Source organism: Hibiscus syriacus, unplaced genomic scaffold (assembly GCF_006381635.1).
Source record: "Hibiscus syriacus cultivar Baekdansim isolate YM2019G1 unplaced genomic scaffold, ASM638163v2 tig00110770_pilon, whole genome shotgun sequence".
Lineage (NCBI taxonomy): Eukaryota > Viridiplantae > Streptophyta > Magnoliopsida > Malvales > Malvaceae > Hibiscus > Hibiscus syriacus.
Genome location: NW_024062854.1, coordinates 356,172 through 362,886, shown reverse-complemented (window position 1 = coordinate 362,886; position 6,715 = coordinate 356,172). Strand labels below are relative to the sequence as shown.

The window sequence follows — 6,715 nt, the reverse complement described above, 5'->3', positions numbered from 1 at the left end:
TTATAGCTCAACTTCCAGGAACAACTCAAGATCACTTGCAAATATTTAACATAGATGAAAGCAAAAATGAAATCACATCAGAGCCTGAACAGGTGAACTTTTCTGCTGTCTCTTTTTTTCTTCTTCTTTTAATGGTTCCATTTTCTGTCATTTTCTCTCAACCTTGTTGTTCCTCAATGATAGTTGATAGTGAACTTGATTGCATGAGCTTAGCAAACTGTTGTTGGTTCATGCTCAGGTTGTATTTTGGAAATGGATTAGCCCCAAAATGCTTGGCCTGGTCACACAGACCTCTGTGTATTGGTCAATTGAAGGTTAGATGTTATTCTATTGCCTATCTAGTATCACAGACAGCTGTGCTTTATCAGTTCTAAAAATTCATCTTTTTTTTTAGTGTTCTTTTATCTATTGTATAAAATTTCTTTGGTGTTATTTATCTCATTGCATCTTACTCACAGGTGATTCTGAGCCAGTTAGATGTTTGAGAGGACAGCTAATTTGGTGAACAATCAGATAATAAACTATAAATGTGATCCTTCAGAGAAATGGTTGGTTTTGATTGGAATTGCCCCTGGTGCACCTGAGGTATGTGGTTGCCCTATTAATTCTTTTTTAGGATGATTATTTTTTGATGTGACGAGGTTGTTTCATTATAAGTTTTAGGAATTTGAAATTGTGAAATGTGTATTACGTTTTGTAGTATGCGAGAATAAAGAGCTTTGGAGTATTATTTTCATGATATCCATAAACTAAGTTTGTGTTGTTGTTATGTTTTCTATGGTTCAAACTGCTGTAGCGAAATCCGTGAATCAGTTTCTTTTGTCTGTTGTGGTATCCTTTTGGGTTTGCACCTTAACTACCCTTTTTATTTTTCTTTTCCTTTCTTAATTCTCATTCTGTCTCTCTACTTTTGGAAATATTATTTTTATTTGCAGTTATTATTAGTTATAAATTCTCTCTTTCAAAAACTACCTCTGCTGCCACTGTAAAGTTCAGATTTGACTTGTGTGTATTGTTTCATTTAGAGGCCACAATTGGTTAAGGGGAACATGCAACTTTTCTCTGTTGATCAGCAGCGTAGCCAAGCTCTTGAAGCACATGCTGCTTCATTTGCAAAATTTAAGGTAAGGGGATTTCTTGTACTTTACTCTATTTCACCACATACTATACGCTGATCTGACAAGAACCTTATCATATATGCTTGGTTCTTCTGAGCAGGTCCCAGGAAATGAAAATCCTTCTATTCTTATTTCGTTTGCAACCAAGAGTTTTAATGCTGGGCAGGTTACATCTAAGTTGCATGTAATCGAGCTGGGTGCCCAGCCAGGTCAGTTTGCTATTCTTTCTGTTGTAATTTGCTTTCTTGTTATATACGAGAGTAAACTGAAGCATTTTTAATGAATAATAAAGAGTAAAAGGATTTTCCATAATTCTTTTCCAATGATGGAAAAATCAAAAGTCCAATTGGAATATGCTTCAAGTTCTGGCAAGTTAAGTTGGGACTACTTTGTAATATTTAAAATCTTAACTCAGAAATTGAATCTTGCATCTTTATTTAGTTTTAAACCATGATCAAGGCTATTCTTAGTTAGAATTTTTAATGGTTTTCTGTTTAAGCATTGGTTATACATTCTCAAATCAACATAGTAGTTATAATATTTTTTTTGTGTCTTTCAGTGATATTTCCAATCTTCTAATAGAATGTATATATTACAGGTAACCCGTCGTTTTCAAAGAAACAGGCAGATCTATTCTTTCCACCAGATTTTCAAGATGATTTTCCAGTTGCAATGCAGGTAGCATAAGATCCAATATTTGTTTATATTTTTTTCATTTGATTATTTGTGCCAATAATAACACAAGTTTCTGTTATTTTGCAGATATCCCACAATACAGTTTGATTTACGTCATCACCAAACATGGGCTGCTGTTTGTTTATGATCTAGAGACAGCGACTGCTGTATACAGAAATAGAATCAGCCAGACCCAATATTTTTACCTCTGAAGCTTCAGCAGTCGGAGGATTTTATGCCATCAACAGGCGAGGTCAGGTGTTGCGGCTACTGTAAATGAAGCAACAATAATACCATTTGTCAGCAGTCAGTATGTTTTGTGTTTCTTCTTCTTTTCTGTTTTCTGGTTTCACTAGAACGGGACATGCTGGCTAATGACTTGATGTGGTTGTTTTTCTATTCAGTTAAACAATTTGGAGCTTGCTGTCAATCTGGCTAAAAGGGGAAACCTTCCTGGTGCAGAGAACTTGGTAAGTGGATTGATTTATATATTTGCTGGTCCATGGTTTGTGAGTGCTTTTGCATAGGGATGATAATCAAGGAGTAAGAGCCTGATATTATCAAATTTTAGTTGACATACATTAATATCCAAAAGAAGTATTCTATTTTAACTGGGAGGGATACTTTGTGATAATTTTCTTTATGCATGTGGGATTTCTTCAATAGCTGAGACTGAAAACATGCAGTCTTTTGTCTTGATTCGCCCAAATTTTTTATTACATTATATTGCATGATTAGATTTGTGTTGCTGCATATTTGTTAACTGTAATGTCTGTATAAGGTAATTAATTTATCTGTTAATTTGTTTAGATCCCAGTTCTAGATGATTTTGTTCTTTCTGTAGACTAGGATGTTGACTCTTTGGTTTTTGATGTCTCAGGTTGTCCAACGTTTTCAAGAATTGTTTGCTCAGACCAAGTATAAAGAAGCTGCTGAGCTTGCTGCAGAGTCTCCACAAGGGATCCTTCGCACTCCAGATACAGTTTGTGAAGTTTCAGGTCATTTTTCTTTCTTAATCATGTAGATACTTGTTTCTGTGTTGTGTTGATTTTGTGTAAAGCAGAACCGTTTACCCGAAATCTGCAGAGTGTTCCTGTGCAAGCTGGGCAGACTCCACCACTGTTACAGTACTTTGGTACACTTCTAACAAAGGGAAGCTCAATGCATTTGAATCTTTAGAGTTATCCCGGCTTGTGGTAAACCAAAACAAGAAGAATCTTCTGGAAAATTGGTTGGCTGAGGATAAATTGGAATGCAGTGAAGAACTGGGAGACCTTGTGAAGGTTCGATCTGTACCCACTAAAATATTGAGATGATTTGACATCTTTTCTTTTTGCCTTTTTCTAATTATCACTTTGTTTTTGTTGTAGACTGTGGAAATGATCTTGCCCTGAAAATATATATTAAAGCTCGGGCAACTCCAAAAGTTGTCGCAGCTTTCGCTGAACGTCGGGAGTTTTGACAAGATCTTGATTTACTCAAAACAGGTGGCTGTTACTTTTTCTCTCTCTCTCTCTTTTGCATTGGCATTTTCTAGTGCGATGCTCTCCGATCTCCCTTTTCACTGCCCCCTATCAAGAGGGGGAGTATTTCCTCAACTTGTTCTTTACATTTTGGTCAATGCATGTATCAAATATTCACAACTAAACTGTTTCCATAGGTTGGGTACACTCCTGACTACTTGTTCCTTCTACAAACAATTCTTTCGGACAGATCCACAGGTTCGTTTCCGTTTTCTGCAGTCTATAGTGTTGGAGGTGTTAAAAACATGTAAATCATATGAGCAATTGATAATATTGTCAAATGTGTTAAACCCCTTCATTAAAACCTATTAGGTCAATGTTTATGAATATTATGGTTTCTTATTACATCAGAAGTTTTTGTTGTTGTTTGCCTACCAATAGATATTATATGGACATTTTGATGTGATCGGATCTGTATAATTTTCAAGTAGTAAACTACCTTTTCGAAGGGGGGTCAGTTAGCAATTTTTTTTAATTGCAGGGAGCTGTTAATTTTGCATTGATGATGTCTCAAATGGAGGGTTGTCCGGTTGATTATAACCCATCACTGATCTTTTTCTTCAGGTTTGATGCTTATGGAATTGTTTGAAAAAAAATAACACTATATTTTCCATTCAAATATATGAGATTGTTTTCTTTGGGTTTCTCCCTTTTATCTCCAGAGGAACTTGATACGGGAAGCTACTGCTTTTCTGTTAGATGTTTTGAAACCAAATCTGCCAGAGCATGCTTTTCTTCAACGAAGGTTATTTCTTTAAAATGCTGGTTAAGCTAATCTAATTTTGTTTGTTTTAAATAATATACTTATTTTACTAACATTCTTTTCTGCAGGTCTTGGAAATCAATCTAGTAACATTTCCAAATGTTGCTGATGCCATTTTAGCAAATGGAATGTCAGCCACTATGACCGCCCCCGAATTGCACAACTTTGTGAGAAAGCTGGTCTGTTTGTGCGAGCTCTACAGGTGATCATCTTATTAAATTAATACCTTCTGTATTGTCTGATTATCTACACTGAATTAATTGTATATCCTCAATTTAATGTAATGCCTTTTCTGCAGCATTACACTGAGTTGCCAGATATTAAACGTGTCATCGTGAATACACATGCTATTGAGCCACAGGTATGTCCACTATCTTCATCTCTTTGTAAAATTAGTGCAGAAACTCCTGACATGTGTTAATAATACTTCTGTTCCAGTCGCTTGTTGAATATTTGGTACTCTTTCACGTGAATGGGCTTTGGAGTGCATGAAGGACCTTCTGATGGTTAATCTTAGAGGCAACCTTCAAATATTGTGCAGGTAAAGGTGTTGTCTGATTGCATGCTATTTCTTTATATATCACCAAAGGCTAAGTTCTGTGTCTGTGCAGGTTGCTAAGGAGTATTGTGAGCATTGGGTGTTGATGCTTGCATAAAATTTTTGAGCAGTTTAAGTCTTATGAAGGATTGTACTTTTTCCTGGGCTCTTATTTGAGCTCAAGGTAAGTTATTCAGTAAACTTGATTTTCTTTGTTTGATGGCTAATAGCAGTCATTTCTGAACTCACTAAGCTTATTTCTGATTATGGACAGCGAGGACCCTGATATACACTTTAAGTACATTGAGGCAGCCGCCAACTGGACAAATAAAGGAGGTTTTTCTTGTTTGATGGCTAATAGCAGTCATTTCTGAACTCACTAAGATGCTTATTTCTGATTATGGACAGCGAGGACCCTGATATACACTTTAAGTACATTGAGGCAGCCGCCAAACTGGACAAATAAAGGAGTTGAGCGCGGACCAGGGAATCAAACTTTTATGATGCTGAAAGACGAAGAACTTCTTGATGGAGGCCAAGCTTCCGGGATGCTAGCCACTTATTAATGTTTGTGATCGATTTGGTTTTGTTCCAGATCTCACTCACTACCTCTACAAATAATATGCTCCGTTTACATTGAAGGTTATGTGCAGAAGGTTTGTGATATTCTGCCTTATTTATATATTGGTATACTGCATGAATTTAATTTAAACTCAAGTAATTGAGAGCTTGTTTTCTTCTTTTGATAGGTGAACCCAGGGAATGGTTATTTCTTTTCCTGTATTCTTGACCTTCTTTCATTACTATGTGATTCTCATTTTTCGGCTTTTGGTTTCCAGAAATCGACTTCGTTTACTACACAGTTCTGGAGCATCTTGTGAGTGAGGGAAGCCAAGATGTGCATGTCCACAATGCTCTGGGTAAAATTATCATTGATAGCAATAACATCCAGAGCACTTCCTCACAACCAACCCTTACTATGATTCTCGGGTTGTTGGTAAGTACTGTGAGAAGCGTGATCCCACCTGGCAGTTGTGGCTTACCGAAGAGGCCAATGTGATGATGAGCTTATAAATGTCACAAATAAGAACTCCTTGTTTAAATTGCAGGCTAGGTATGTAATTTGATAATGTATTTATGATAATTTGATAATGTATTCGATATTATTTCTTAAAGTGGCTTATCTGTCTATCATCCTTTGATCTCAGGTATGTTGTTGAAAGGATGGATGGTGATCTTTGGGAGAAGGTTCTCAATCCTGAGAATGAATAGAAGGCAGCTAATTGATCAGGTAGTATCGACTGCTTTGCCAGAAAGCAAGAGTCCCGAACAAGTCTCTGCAGCTGTTAAAGCTTTCATGACAGCTGACCTTCCGCATGAACTGATTGAACTTCTTGAGAAGATTGTACTCCAAACTCTGCATTCAGTGGGAACTTCAATCTGCAAAATCTACTTATTTTGACAGCTATAAGGCAGATCCTTCTAGAGTATATTAGAAGTATTGATCGGGCTGTGGAATTTGCATTCAGAGTCGAAGAAGATGCTGTTTGGAGTCAGGTTGCAAAGGCTCAACTGAGGGAGGGGCTGGTGAGCGACGCAATTGAATCATTTATTCGTGCGGATGAGCTACCCAGTTCCTCGATGTTATCCGAGCTTCTGAGGATGCTGATATCTATGATGATTTGGTGAGGTATCTTCTGATGGTTAGAAGGTCAAGGAGCCCAAGGTGGACAGTGAACTTATTTATGCCTATGCAAAGATTGATAGACTTGGTGAAATAGAAGAATTTATTCTCATGCCAAATGTTGCTAATCTTCAAAACGTCGGTGACCGTTGTTTGATGAAGCCCTATATGAAGCTGCAAAAATAATATTTACATTTATATCTAACTGGGCCAAATTGGCTGTTACATTGGTGAGGCTTAAACAATTCCAAGGTGCTGTTGATGCAGCGCGCAAAGCAACAGTGCAAAGACATGGAAGGAGTTTGCTTTGCTTGTGTTGATGCGGAGGAGTTCCGACTGGCACAGATATGTGGTCTTAACATCATTGTACAGGTGAGTTTACTTTTATGATGAATTACAAGTTTTAGGAACAGT

The 6,715-nt window shown here is 36.9% G+C and overlaps 1 pseudogene; it reads left to right on the top strand.

Moving 5' to 3' along the window:
- Positions 1-477: 477 nt before the first annotated feature.
- LOC120139714 overlaps positions 478-6,715 on the top strand; it is a 30,103-nt pseudogene continuing 23,865 nt past the window's right edge.